This window comes from Hevea brasiliensis, chromosome 8 (assembly GCF_030052815.1).
Source record: "Hevea brasiliensis isolate MT/VB/25A 57/8 chromosome 8, ASM3005281v1, whole genome shotgun sequence".
NCBI classification, from domain to species: domain Eukaryota; kingdom Viridiplantae; phylum Streptophyta; class Magnoliopsida; order Malpighiales; family Euphorbiaceae; genus Hevea; species Hevea brasiliensis.
In genome coordinates, this window is record NC_079500.1 from 1,793,920 (window position 1) to 1,807,589 (window position 13,670).

Sequence of the window (13,670 nt, forward strand, 5' to 3'; positions counted from 1 at the left end):
TTATTGAAGAATTTTTAGGCCTTCAATGAACAATGAGCTAAAAACTTCCATTTCACTCTTCGGTGGAGCTAATCCAACTTCAATTCCACCCTTTGATTCTCTTCATTCAGTAAGGGAAATGGCTCTGCTATTATCAATTGTAATGTCCTCTATCTTCTTAGGCCTCCCCCATCCAAAATCTGTCTCATAAAGATTTATTTTAGGTGATCCAAAAATTAAAATATGAATCTCTAATTCAAATAATATCTTCCAATCCGAAATCCATCTTTCTGCCCCAAATAAAATTTCTTTATCCAATTTCTTGATCATGTTTCCAATCATATTTGCCCCAACAATCATTCCATCTTCTCCCTTCTGATACGGTGTGTCCGCAAGTGCATGGGTCACAGTAGTATAGTTTTAAAAATTGATATCGATCCCACAGGGAATTGTGCTTAAATTGGAAATAAAAGTATAAGCAAATTAGAATGACAAAAATTAAAAGATATTAAAAATAAAATCTAAAAATTAAAATTAAGACAAAAATTAAAGATGTAAAATGAAATTTGGAATTAAAATTGGTATTTGAGGAATTAAAACTAGATCAATCAATTAACTAAAATTAATTAAACTAGATTACCCAAAAATTAATTTGAAATATCTATTTATGAAATTGAGAGGAATTAAATCTAAATTCAATAAAAATAAAAATAAAGTGATTATAGAAATTGGATTTAAATTGGATTTAAATTTAAATTGCTATTTATGAGGTTTGGAGGATTTATATCTAATTTCAATAAAAAATAAATTGATTCTAGAGATTAGATTTTCAATATTGTTTGCATGTGATTTTTCCCTAATTTAGCCAAACACATGAGAATTGCAATTTTGAGGGAAATCAATTCTTAAATTTTTGAAACCTTTTTCAAGCATCTCAAAATTGGTTTTCATTAAATCAAACCCTGTTTTCACGATATTTCAAATCTAACAAAAACCCAATTAATGCTCTAATTGATTTTGGAAAGTTCCTTAATCTTCTTAGCTTATTTCTAACACCAAGAAAATAAAGTTTATTGCAAGATTATCCATCCCCAATATTCACTTTTCAGTCCATCTATTAAGGATTAAAACTTAACTTAATGAGGGCCCATTCATCAAGCAAGGAAATAAGCACACAAGCAATAAATCAAAATATAACAATCTTCATTTAAATGGCTAAATCAGTTCAAAACCACAAAACAAATCAATATTTACAAACCCATCTCTAGAATCTCAATCAACTACTCACAAATCATTGTTTAAAAATAAACCCAAATGAAGAAATGAAGAAATAATGGAAATGTAAGCTTAAAGGGGTAGAAAAACCCAGCAGATTTGCAGCAGGATCTCTGCAGAAAAGTGCAGAAACGTGATCCTTCTTCTTCTTTGGAAGAAGATCTGAAAGATGCTCCTCCCTTTCCCTCTTTCTATCTTTCTAAAAATGCCTCCCTTGCTCTCTATGGAAAGAAAGTGATAAAGGGCACTTTATATAGGCGAGGGGACTGTTCTAGAATGGGTAAAAAGGGGAAGGATCCAGAGAAAGTGAGGTAAAAAGGCTGGAGTAACGGAAATGACACGTCAACAATTTTTCAGTAAAAATGACATAAGCCGAGTCAGTTGTGTCAGGGGTTGTGTCGCTCTCGGCGTGGATATCTGACGATTGACACAACCTGCGACATGAGCTAATTCGGTTGTGCTGCAGGTTGTGTCGCTCTCGGCCATTTTTTTTTTCTCAACTTCAAAATTTTTGCAATTCGATTTTAATCTCCTCCAAATGGCTACTCTGATCAAAATACATCAAATTTCTCCAGATTTAACCTACAAAACAAATAAATTCCAAAAATTAAACTAAGAAATGTGAAAATTGTAAAATTGACTAAATATATACTAATATCTAAAATAATAGCTATGAATAAGGGTAAATTATATGCAAAAATTATACCTAAATGATGATATAAAATGCATGCATCAAATTCCCCCATACTCAAACTCTTGCTTGTCCTCAAGCAAAATTTCATTAAAACTCATTTGGAAGGGAATAGAATCAGTCTTTGAAAACTCAAAAATTCACTAATCCAAACTACCAACTTACCTCTAGCCACCAACATTCCAAATTCCCACCAGCAAAAGCACAAAGAATGAAGCAAGCACTCTCAACTATTACAGAATAGCTAAGAATTAACCAATCAACCCAAGCAACAAATACCAACCAACTACAAGAGTCAATTGTGCCAAAACAAACCTAAATGAAATAGATAGCCAATGTGTCTCAAATAGATGGTGAGTAATGTATGGAAGATTATATTGCCAAACCCATATGCAAGCATAAAAGATCTAACTCTACTAATGTAACAAGCATTTTTCAAAGAATCATTAGGTCTTTTTTTAAGGGTTGTAATGGGGTCTAATAGGGTAAAATTGTGGTTAACAAAGAAAGGGAATAAGGTAAACAAAATATGAGAATAATATTAATCATGAAACTCAAAGTGCATCCAATATTTTTTTTTTTTTTTTTTATCAAGAGGAAAGAAATTCACAATGAAGCTCAAGTGCTATCACAATGATTATACAAAGGGACTATTTTTTTTATGCTTATTTTATTTTATTTTGATTTTGTATTGGTCCCTATTTCATGTCACACCCAAAATTACCTTTGGGATATTTTGGTGACCTTTTCAACTTTTCACAATTACTCTAGCACTTTTCAAGATGTTTCAATCCTCCGAGCCTATATCATTATCATTTTTTATGCACTTAATTGCTAAAATATTATTCTCATAGATAGGTGGTAGTGTTTAGGTTTAATGGTTCGGTAAATGATTTGGGTTCCAAAGAAATTAGGGAATTAAAGTTCAAGGGGGTTTGCAAGGGTTAAAATGAGATTAAGGTAGGTTAAGGCTAAATGTGAGGTTTAAAATATGAAGGAATGCCTAAATCATATTCTTATCAAATGCAAGTTAAAAATTTCGCTTTGAAAGATCTAAGATGCTTGTTCTAGGAATGGTGAGACGACAATAACCATTTTCTTCCTTAAAGGCTTATCCAGACACTCAAAACTCAAAATAACTAACTAGCACTGCATACCTAGATTGATATATTAATTTTCAGCTATTAAGTAAGAGAAAGAATAATGCTTAAGACTTTGTACCCAGCTGGAACTTTCATTCCACTAACCATCTAAAGGCAAGTTGGATTGCTTGAATAAGTGGCTTATGGAATCCAAAGACTGGTTTAAAAATCCAAAAATTTTAAATGAATGAATGAAATGCATGAGTGTAAATGTCGAGTCAACCTATATGCAACTAAGTATGCGTAACTAAGTATATGAAGCTATATGCAGTGTATATACGTGAATATGTACAAGTATGAAGTAATGAGTGTGTCGCTATATGCAAATGAAAAAGAAAAATAATTTTTGCAAGGAAAAATAATTTTTGCAAAAAATTTACCCTCTCCCCCATACTCAGAATGAACATTGTCCTCAATGTTAAAAGAGTGCATGGAATGGGATAATGTGCAAAAAATGGGTAGCTCATATGTGCATAAAAATTATTACCCTGTTGCATAAGCGATAGCACAACTTGTGTTGACAGTGACACAAGCTGAGATGAGAATTGTTACCTCATTGCAGTGCAGCCAATTTAATTAGATAAAATTTGGACAGCTGCTGCACTCATTGCAAAAGAAACAGTGCGATGGAATCCATTAAATCAATTAAACTCAAAAATTTAGAATAGAGAAGTTAAGCTCAAAAATATAGCCATCAAGTGTAAATTCCGAAGGAGCATATCAAAGCAAGTGAGCAATGTACTAAAGACATAAAAGAAAAATGTATTTTATGAGGAAAAAAAAACTGAATAAGTAAATGGTTCAAGTAAAGGAAAAACAACACAAGCAGAATATTAACTAAACAAGTTAAAAACACTAATGAATTAAGCAACTAAAATAAAGACATGAAATGTTTTTTTTTTTTTTTTTAATGCTCATTTGCTTGCAATGCATTGTATCCCATCTGCACAAGGAAATTAGAACAATGTTAAACTCTGAATAAGGAGTATAGAAAAAAAACTTAAAACAAATGAAAGAAAAATTGGGAGTTATGCACAAAAATGCTAAGTTTAGGTCTTTAGCTTGACCATACTTACTCAAAATTTTATGGAGAATGAGAAAGATAGCAAGTTGCTATTTTCTCAATTGGCTCACCAGCTAAATAATGCCTCAACCTTTGTCCATTTACCTTGAAATTACCAGATTTTTTACCAAAAATTTCCACAGCACCATGAGGTAAAACTTTCACACTTTTTAATGGACTGACCACCTTGATTTTAATTTTCTGGAAAAATTTTAACCTTGAATTGAATAAGAGAACCAAATCTCCTTCTTTAAAGTCCTTTTTCTTGATATGCTTATCATGCCATTTTTTAGTTCTTTCTTTATAGATCCTAGCATTTTCATAAGCATCAAGTCTCAATTCTTCTAATTCATCAAGTTGCAAAAGTCTTCTGTGTCCAGCAGCTTGTAAATCAAAATTGATTGCTCTAATGGCCCAATAAGCTTTGTGTTCTAATTCTACGGGCAAATGGCATGATTTCCCAAAAACTAACCTATAAGGTGTAGTTCCTATGGGGGTTTTAAATCTTTGTTCTATATGCCCAAAGAGTGTCATCTAATTTAAGGGACCAATCTTTTACGGACTTATTGTGATTTTCTCCAAGATTTGCTTGATTTCTCTATTTGTGATTTCTACTTGGCCATTTGTTTGAGGGTGATATGGTGTGGCAATCCTATGCTTTACCCCATATTTTCTCATCAATTTTTCAAATTGGTGGTTGCAAAAATGGCTGCCACCATCACTGATTATGGCACGTGGGGCACCAAATCTGGTTAAAACAAATTTTTTCAGAAATTTTATCACAACTTTTGCATCATTGGTAGGTGTAGCAATAGCTTCTACCCATTTAGATACATAGTCCACCCCTACCAAGATATATTTATTTCCATAAGAAGATGGAAATGACCCCATGAAATCAATTCCCCACACATCAAATAATTCAACTTCTAATATGGACTGTTGGGGCATCTCATCTCTCTTGGAAATGTTACCTACCCTTTGGCACCTATCACACTTGCTTACAAAGTCTCTCACATGTTTAAACATATTAGGCCAATAGAAACCTGATGTCAAGACTTTTTCAACAGTTTTTGAGACACTAAAATGACCACCATATTCAGAGGAATGACAATGGTAAATAACATCATGAATTTCTTCCTCTGGTATACATCTTCTAATTATTCCATCATTACATCTTCTAAACAAAAGAGGTTCTTCCCAAGAATAAAATTTAACATCATGCAAGAATCTTTTCTTTTGCTGCCAAGATAAATCAGGTGGCAAGACACCACAAGACAAGAAATTCACAATATCAGCAAACCATGGAAGTGCAGAATTCAACACATACAACTGCTCATTCATGAAAAACTCATCAATTGGCACAATTTCATCATCTTTATTTTCAGTTTTCATCCTAGAAAGGTGATCAGCCACCACATTCTCAACACCCTTTTTATCTCTTATTTCCAAATCAAATTCTTGAAGTAACAATATCCATCTAATCAACCTAGATTTAGCTTCTTTCTTGCTCATTTAATACTTTATTCTTTGCATGATCGGTGAAAACAATTACCTTTGAGTTGACCAAATAAGAACGAAATTTATTGAGTGCAAATACTACCGCAAGGAACTCCTTTTCGGTTGTGGCGTAATTGACTTGAGCTTCATCAAGGGTTAGCTTGCATAGTAAATGGCATAAGGTTTTCTATCTTTTACGCCAAGGGCGGCTCAACGACAAACTCGCTTGCATCACACATAATTTGAATGGCAAAGTCCAATCAGGGGTTGCATGATAGGAGCTATTGTTAATGCCGTCTTTAACCTGCAAAAAGCAACCATACAATCTTGATTAAAATCAAATTTAACATCATGATTCAAAAGATTTGTTAAGGGTTTAGCAAGTTTAGAAAAATCCTGAATAAATCGCCGGTAAAACCCAGCATGTCCAAGGAAACTCCGCACTCCTTTGACAGTGGTTGGAGGGGGCATTTTTTCAATAATTTCTATTTTGGCTCTATCCACTTCAATTCCCCTTTTTGAGATTAAATGCCCTAAAACGATTCCCTCTTGGACCATAAAGTGGCATTTCTCCCAATTCAACACCAAATCATTATCAGCACATCTCTGCAAGATTTTAGACAAATTAGTCAAGCATGAATCAAAATTAGTGCCATATACTGAAAAATCATCCATGAAGACCTCCATAATTTCTTCAATAAAATCAGAAAAAATAGCCATCATGCACCTTTGAAATGTGCCAGGCGCATTACACAATCCGAATGGCATCCTTCGATATGCAAAAGTGCCATGTAAAGGTAGTTTTTTCTTGGTCATCAGGATGGATTGGAATTTGAAAGAAACCAGAATATCCATCTAAGTAACAAAAGAATGAATGCTTGGCTAATCTCTCTAACATTTGATCCATAAAAGGAAGGGGAAAATGGTCTTTTCTTGTGGCATTGTTCAACTTCCTATAATCTATGCACATTCTCCAACTTGATTCTAGTGGGTATCAATTCATTATTCTCATTTTTAACAATGTCACCCCACCTTTTTTTGGTACAACATGCACAGGACTAACCCACTCACTGTCAGAAATAGGGTAAATAATTCCAGCAGCTAGTAATTTTAGGATTTCCTTTTTCACAACATCCTTCATTGTAGGATTCAATCTTCTTTGGTGTTCAATGGAAGGTTTACTATTTGGCTCAAGGAAAATCCTATGCATACAAACTGTTGGACTAATTCCCTTTATATCATCAATTGCATAACCCAAAACTCTCCTATATTCTCTCAAAACTCTCAACAATTTGTCAATCTCAATATCAGTCAAACATGCATTAATTATAACAGGATATGTTTCATTGGGTCCAAGAAAAGCATACCTGAGGTTGGAAGGAAGAGGTTTAAGATCTACCTTTGGGGCATCCTCTACCTTTAATGATGGTGGTTTGATCTCCAGTTTGTACTCCTTCAAGTTGAAAAATTGTGGCTTCAGGATGTGGTGGAGAGCTTTCCAAGTATTGCGCAAAAATAGCCATGTTGTGATTATCATCATCAATGCTCCCACCATGGACTAAGCAATTTTCAAGTGGGTCTTGTGGATAACTTTGTCTGAAATGCTCTTGAACAATCTCATCAATAATGTCTACCCGCAAACAAGACTCAACTTCTTCATGTTTTCTTTTCATGGCTGGATTGATGTTGAATATCATTTGATCATCTCCCACTCTAAGTGTCAATTGCTCACCCTTCACATCAATTAATGCACCAAATGTTGCCAAAAGGGTCTTCCCAATAAGATAGGAACTTTTGTGTCTTCTTCCATATCTAAAATGACAAAGTCCACCGAATGTAGAATTTCCCAACCTTGATAGGCACATTTTCAAGAATGCCTTAGGATACTTAATTGAGCAGTCGACCAATGAAAGATACATGTTTGTGGGCTTCAACTCTCCCATATTCAACTTCTCATATATTGAAAGAGGCATTAGGCTGACGCTAGCTCCAAGGTCACATAAAGCATTTGCCACACAATTATCACCAATATGACAAGGGATGGAAAACACACCCGAATCTTTGAGTTTGGGAGGTAACTTTTCGAATTATAGCCGCATTGCTCTCCCAAGTTGATGGTGTCATAATCTTCTAGCCTTCTCTTGTTGGAAAGAATCTCCTTCAAAAACTTGGCATAACTTGGCATTTGGGATAGTGCCTCAGTGAATGGCACATTGATATACAATTTCTTTAGCACTTCAAGGAATTTGCCAAATTGTTTGTCTAGCTTGTGCTTGATGAATCTTTGAGGGTAGGGAAGGGTGGGTTTGTAAGGTTCAGGTGGGATGTATGGTTTCTCTCCTTCATCTTGCTCACTTTTGCTTTCTTCTTCTTTTTCATTTTTCTTGCTCTCAACTGAGTTTTCTTCTTTTGTGCTCTCTTTTTCTTCTCTCTTGTTTTCACTCTCTTGACCAACTTTTTTACCACTTCTCAAGGTTACAAACTTACATTGTTCATGAGGGTTTTGTGGTTGGCTAGGTAGTTTCCCATAGGAATTGCTTCCTGATGAGCTTGCTTGTTGCGCCAATTGAGTCTCCAACATGCGGTTGTGGACTTGTAATTGATCCATGGTTTGTCTCATGTGTTGCATTTCTTCCTCCAATTTGTTATTCATCTTGCTTTGTTCAGCAAAAAATTTCTCCATCATGCTCTCCAAGGTTGGCTTCGGTTCATGAGGTGGAAGGGATTGTTGTGCTCTTGCTTGATATCCAGGTGGTGGTTGCCTTGTGGGCTGAAATTGAGGCTGAAATTGAGGCTTGTTCTGCTGCATAAACTGCTGGTTATGAGCATAATTTGAGCTTTGGCCTTGTTGAGCAAAAGTTGCTTGTGGTCTCCATGTTGAGTTGTTCACATTAGAGTAAGCATTTCCCTTAGGTTTTTGTTGATAACCTCCTGCATAAGCAGCTTGCTCTTGCAAATAATCATCACCATAAGAAGAATAATCAACTCCACAACTTTGAGTTCCATTTGTGAAGGCAACTTGTTGCATAGTTGTAGGAGTTGAGGTTGTTGCCTTTGTGCAAAAATCACTAAGAAGCTGAGTCAACTGATCAAATCTTGCATTCATGTAGTTAACTGAGTCAAGTTCATAGATCCCAGCTTTCTTTGGCTCAAGTGCTCTAGGATTTCCCCATAAATGGGTATTATGAGCAATCTTCTCTAATAGATCATAGCATTCTTCACTTGTCATTCTCATGAAATCTCCTCCTGCTTGTGAATCAATTGTGTTTCTTATGGCTGGAGTAACTCTGGTGTAGAAATTTTGAACAATCATCCATTTGGGTATTTCATGATGAGGACATTGCCTTTCAAGCTCCTTAAATCTCATCCAAGATTCATACAAAGTTTCATCATCCCTTGGTTTAAAAGCTACCATCAAATTCCTTAAATGAGTAGTTTTCCCAGGTGGGAAAAATTGAGATAGAAAAGCTTGAGATAGCTGCTCCCAAGTAGCTATAATAGCTTGTGGAAGTGAGTCATACCACTCCAATGCTGAATCCCGAAGAGAAAATGGAAATAATGTGGTAGAATAACTTCATCAGAAACTCCAGGTTGTCTTTGTGTACCACATATCATTAAAAATTTCTTCAAATGAGAATGAGGATTTTCAAGTGGACTACCTCCAAATTGTGAATTCTGAACCATTTGAATGAGACCAGTTTTTAACTCAAATTGATTAGCTCCAATAATAGGTCTGTTATCTCTCACATCAGTACATCTAGGAAAAGCATAGTCTAACATGGATCTTCTTTGAGGATCATTTTGATTAACCACAGCATTTTGCCCGTTTTGCTCATTTCCTCCATTGTCTCCACCAATAGCTCTATTTTGATTCTCCATATTTTCTATTGTCTCCTCTTGCTCAAACATTTGTTGTTCTTCTTTTTCTGCTTCTTTTCTTCTCTTGTATTCTTTTTTGTTAGCTCGACAGAATTTTTCAATTTCAGGATTGAACAACAATTCGATGTAAACGCGCTTTCGATCGTCTCATAAACAAGAAAAGTACCTGAAAAACACAAGGAACAATAGTGAAAATAAAAGAAAATAAAAATTCTAATTAGCTTAAAACAATTAAAATCCAACTTAAAACAAACAATTCCCCGGCAACGGCGCCAAAAACTTGATACGGTGTGTCCGCAAGTGCACGGGTCACAGTAGTATAGTTTTAAAAATTGATATAGATCCCAGTGGTAATTATGCTTTAATTGGAAATAAAAGTATAAGCAAATTAGAATGACAAAAATTAAAAGATATTAAAAATAAAATCTAAAAATTAAAATTAAGACAAAAATTAAAGATGTAAAATGAAATTTGGAATTAAAATTGGTATTTGAGGAATTAAAACTAGATCAATCAATTAACTAAAATTAATTAAACTAGATTACCCAAAAATTAATTTGAAATATCTATTTATGAAATTGAGAGGAATTAAATCTAAATTCAATAAAAATAAAAATAAAGTGATTATAGAAATTGGATTTAAATTGGATTTAAATTTAAATTGCTATTTATGAGGTTTGGAGGATTTATATCTAATTTCAATGAAAAATAAATTGATTCTAGAGATTGGATTTTCAATATTGTTTGCATGTGATTTTTCCCTAATTTAGCCAAACACATGAGAATTGCAATTTTGATGGAAATCAATTCTTAAATTTTTGAAACCTTTTTCAAGCATCTCAAAATTGGTTTTCATTAAATCAAACCCTGTTTTCACGGTATTTCAAATCTAACAAAAACCCAATTAATGCTCTAATTGATTTTTGGAAAGTTCCCCTTAATCTTCTTAGCTTATTTCTAACACCAAGAAAATAAAGTTTATTGCAAGATTATCCATCCCCAATATTCACTTTTCAATCCATCTATTAAGGATTAAAACTTAACTTAATGAGGGCCCATTCATCAAGCAAGGAAATAAGCACACAAGCAATAAATCAAAATATAACAATCTTCATTTAAATGGCTAAATCAGTTCAAAACCACAAAACAAATCAATATTTACAAACTCATCTCTAGAATCTCAATCAACTACTCACAAATCATTGTTTAAAAATAAACCCAAATGAAGAAATGAAGAAATAATGGAAATGTAAGCTTAAAGGGGTAGAAAAACCCAGCAGATTTGCAGCAGGATCTCTGCAGAAAAGTGCAGAAACGTGATCCTTGCTGCTGCTGGAAGAAGATGCAGAAGATGCTCCTCCCTTTCCCTCTTTCTATCTTTCTAAAAATGCCTCCCTTGCTCTCTATGGAAAGAAAGTGATAAAGGGCACTTTATATAGGCGAGGGGACTGTTCTAGAATGGGTAAAAAGGGGAAGGATCCAGAGAAAGTGAGGTAAAAAGGCTGGAGTAACGGAAATGCCACGTCAACAATTTTCCAGTAAAAATGACATAAGCCGAGTCAGTTGTGTCACGGGTTGTGTCGCTCTCGGCGTGGATATCTGACGATTGACACAACCTGCGACATGAGCTAATTCGGTTGTGCTGCAGGTTGTGTCGCTCTCGGCCATTTTTTTTTTCTCAACTTCAAAATTTTTGCAATTCGATTTTAATCTCCTCCAAATGGCTACTCTGATCAAAATACATCAAATTTCTCCAGATTTAACCTACAAAACAAATAAATTCCAAAAATTAAACTAAGAAATGTGAAAATTGTAAAATTGACTAAATATATACTAATATCTAAAATAATAGCTATGAATAAGGGTAAATTATGTGCAAAAATTATACCTAAATGATGATATAAAATACATGCATCACCTTCAATTCCCTTCGAATTGCTATTGAGCGATCAAACCCTACACAATTACCAAAATATGAGATGGGTACTGGATAGTCCAACCGAGTCAAACCACCAGCAATGAATCCAAAGTAATTCAGATCCTCATCTGAATCATAATTTTCGAATCGACCCATTGGAGTTTGAGCTTTCACTAAACAAACCCATATAAAAAAAAGAACAAGTTAATACATATGGAGATAAATGTACAGGCTGTGGTTGAGCTTTTTTCTCGCATTTACTGATTATCCATTTCTTGATCGTCTCCATATCCAGTGAACTCACCACAAAGGTGGCTCTGACCATATTTGACAAATCTACATGGGTTTCCGTACCAACAACCATTTCTTGTGAAGATCTTCTCTTCCACAATTCCTTCAAGAAAATCTCCTCCACGTGCATCTTTTATTACAGCCCTATCAAAACATGGTAAAGAATTTATCAAGAAACAAGAATTTGCACCTAGTGAGGCCCATGCGTTTATGAAATTGTTGAATGTCCTCCATCAGCAGCCACATGGTGATATATGCAAGCCCAATACAAATACCCATATGAGAAAAATTGGGATAAATTTTAACAATTATCCCTGAACTTATATGATTGTAACAGTATAGTCTTTAAACTTTAAAATGTAACATAAAATTCCATTAACTTTCAAATTTACACAATAAAATCTCTCTGACTTTCAATTACTGATTTTTTAGTTAGATGCTGGCGTTAACAGATCCAGCGTGATGCTTAGTCAGTATTTTTTTTTCATTTTTTATGTAAAGTATAAAATTATTCTCTCTGCATATGAAAAATTATTTCCTCTATAGAGAGTAGAAGGATTCAATTTACATATGACTTAATAGAAAAAAAGAAAAATAATGACTAAACGTTACGCTGAAACTGTCTAAGTCAACGCCTAACTGAAAAATTAGTGATTGGAGACTAGAGAGATTTTATTGTGCAAAATTTGAAAGTTGAGGGAATTTTATGTTACATTTTTAAATTTAATGACTATAATGTTACGACTATATAAGTTTAAGAACAAAAATCGTAACTCTCACTGCAAGTAAAGGAATCAGGTAATGCCTGTGCTACAGTACTACTAGTAGCCAACTAAGGCACAAGAAAGTAAAACTCATGTACTTCTCTTGCATGATTACTGGTTAAGTGCCCGAAATCACCACTAGACTCTGCAACAGAAAATGAAACACAATCCCCTGCATTGTAAACAATCTTGGGCTTATTGGAGTCATTAGGGGAAAGAACAAGATTTCCAAGAAAAGTGAAGAAATGCTTGAGAGCTAGGGAGAGAGAGTGCTTGAGGTTGGGAAGTGTGGAGCAAAGAAAGTGAGAGGTAGAGTGAAGATATTCATAGAAGAAGAGAGGCTGGTTTGGAGAGAAGAAAAGCCAAGTTATGTCCAAGAAAGTTAGAGGAAGAGTAGTTGGTGGAGCTGAATTGCGTAGGGGAGAGACTTTGCAGTGCTCATGAACTTTGAGAATGGAGGATTTTGCCATGAAAGAGATCGGGAGAGGTGGATTGTGTCTAGCCTAGAGAAAGGATTTCATGTAAGGTAAGTTCATATAAAATTTGATGTAGGTAATGAGTTCATGTACAACAGGTCATATATATATATATACATATATATATATGTCTGACCTTTAAAGGCATTGAAAATGAGGGCAGGACTTTAAAATATTTTCAACTTGGGTTGTACATATATACTGGCAGAAAGAATAATTATTTGGTATTATTATTTGAACCAGCATAATACCGATGCTATGCATGGGTAATTTATAATTTTTATTTTTTAATTTAATTTTTAATTATATTTTAAATAAAATAAATTATTACTATTAAATTAATTTTAAATTAAAAATTATCTTTTATTTAATTTAATTTAAATAAATTTTTACTTATCATAGTAATAAATTTTTAATTAATTTATGTTATAATTAATTAAAATACCTATTTAATTCTTTTTATGCATTTATTAAGAGTAATTTTCATGATTATTTTAAAGTACTTTATTTAAAAAATAATTTAAATTTTATAAAATTTTATATTTTATCTCATAATTTATGTAAATCGATATTTATTTTTTATAAATTATAGAAAATGCATTAAATTAATGAGAAAATAATATTATTTTAAAATATATAAATATAATATTTTTTGTTATTACTATAATACAAAAATTATCAAATTGCTAATGATG

At 33.4% G+C, this 13,670-nt stretch overlaps 1 non-coding gene and 1 pseudogene across 1 annotated transcript; one reads left to right on the top strand and one right to left on the bottom strand.

The window, feature by feature from the left end:
- On the bottom strand, positions 1-12,969 carry LOC110635715 (malonyl-coenzyme A:anthocyanin 3-O-glucoside-6''-O-malonyltransferase-like; annotated as a pseudogene).
- On the top strand, positions 8,971-9,076 carry LOC131182670 (small nucleolar RNA R71). The gene has a single exon (XR_009150932.1). It is a non-coding gene; the product is annotated as a small nucleolar RNA R71 (small nucleolar RNA).
- Positions 12,970-13,670: the final 701 nt, after the last annotated feature.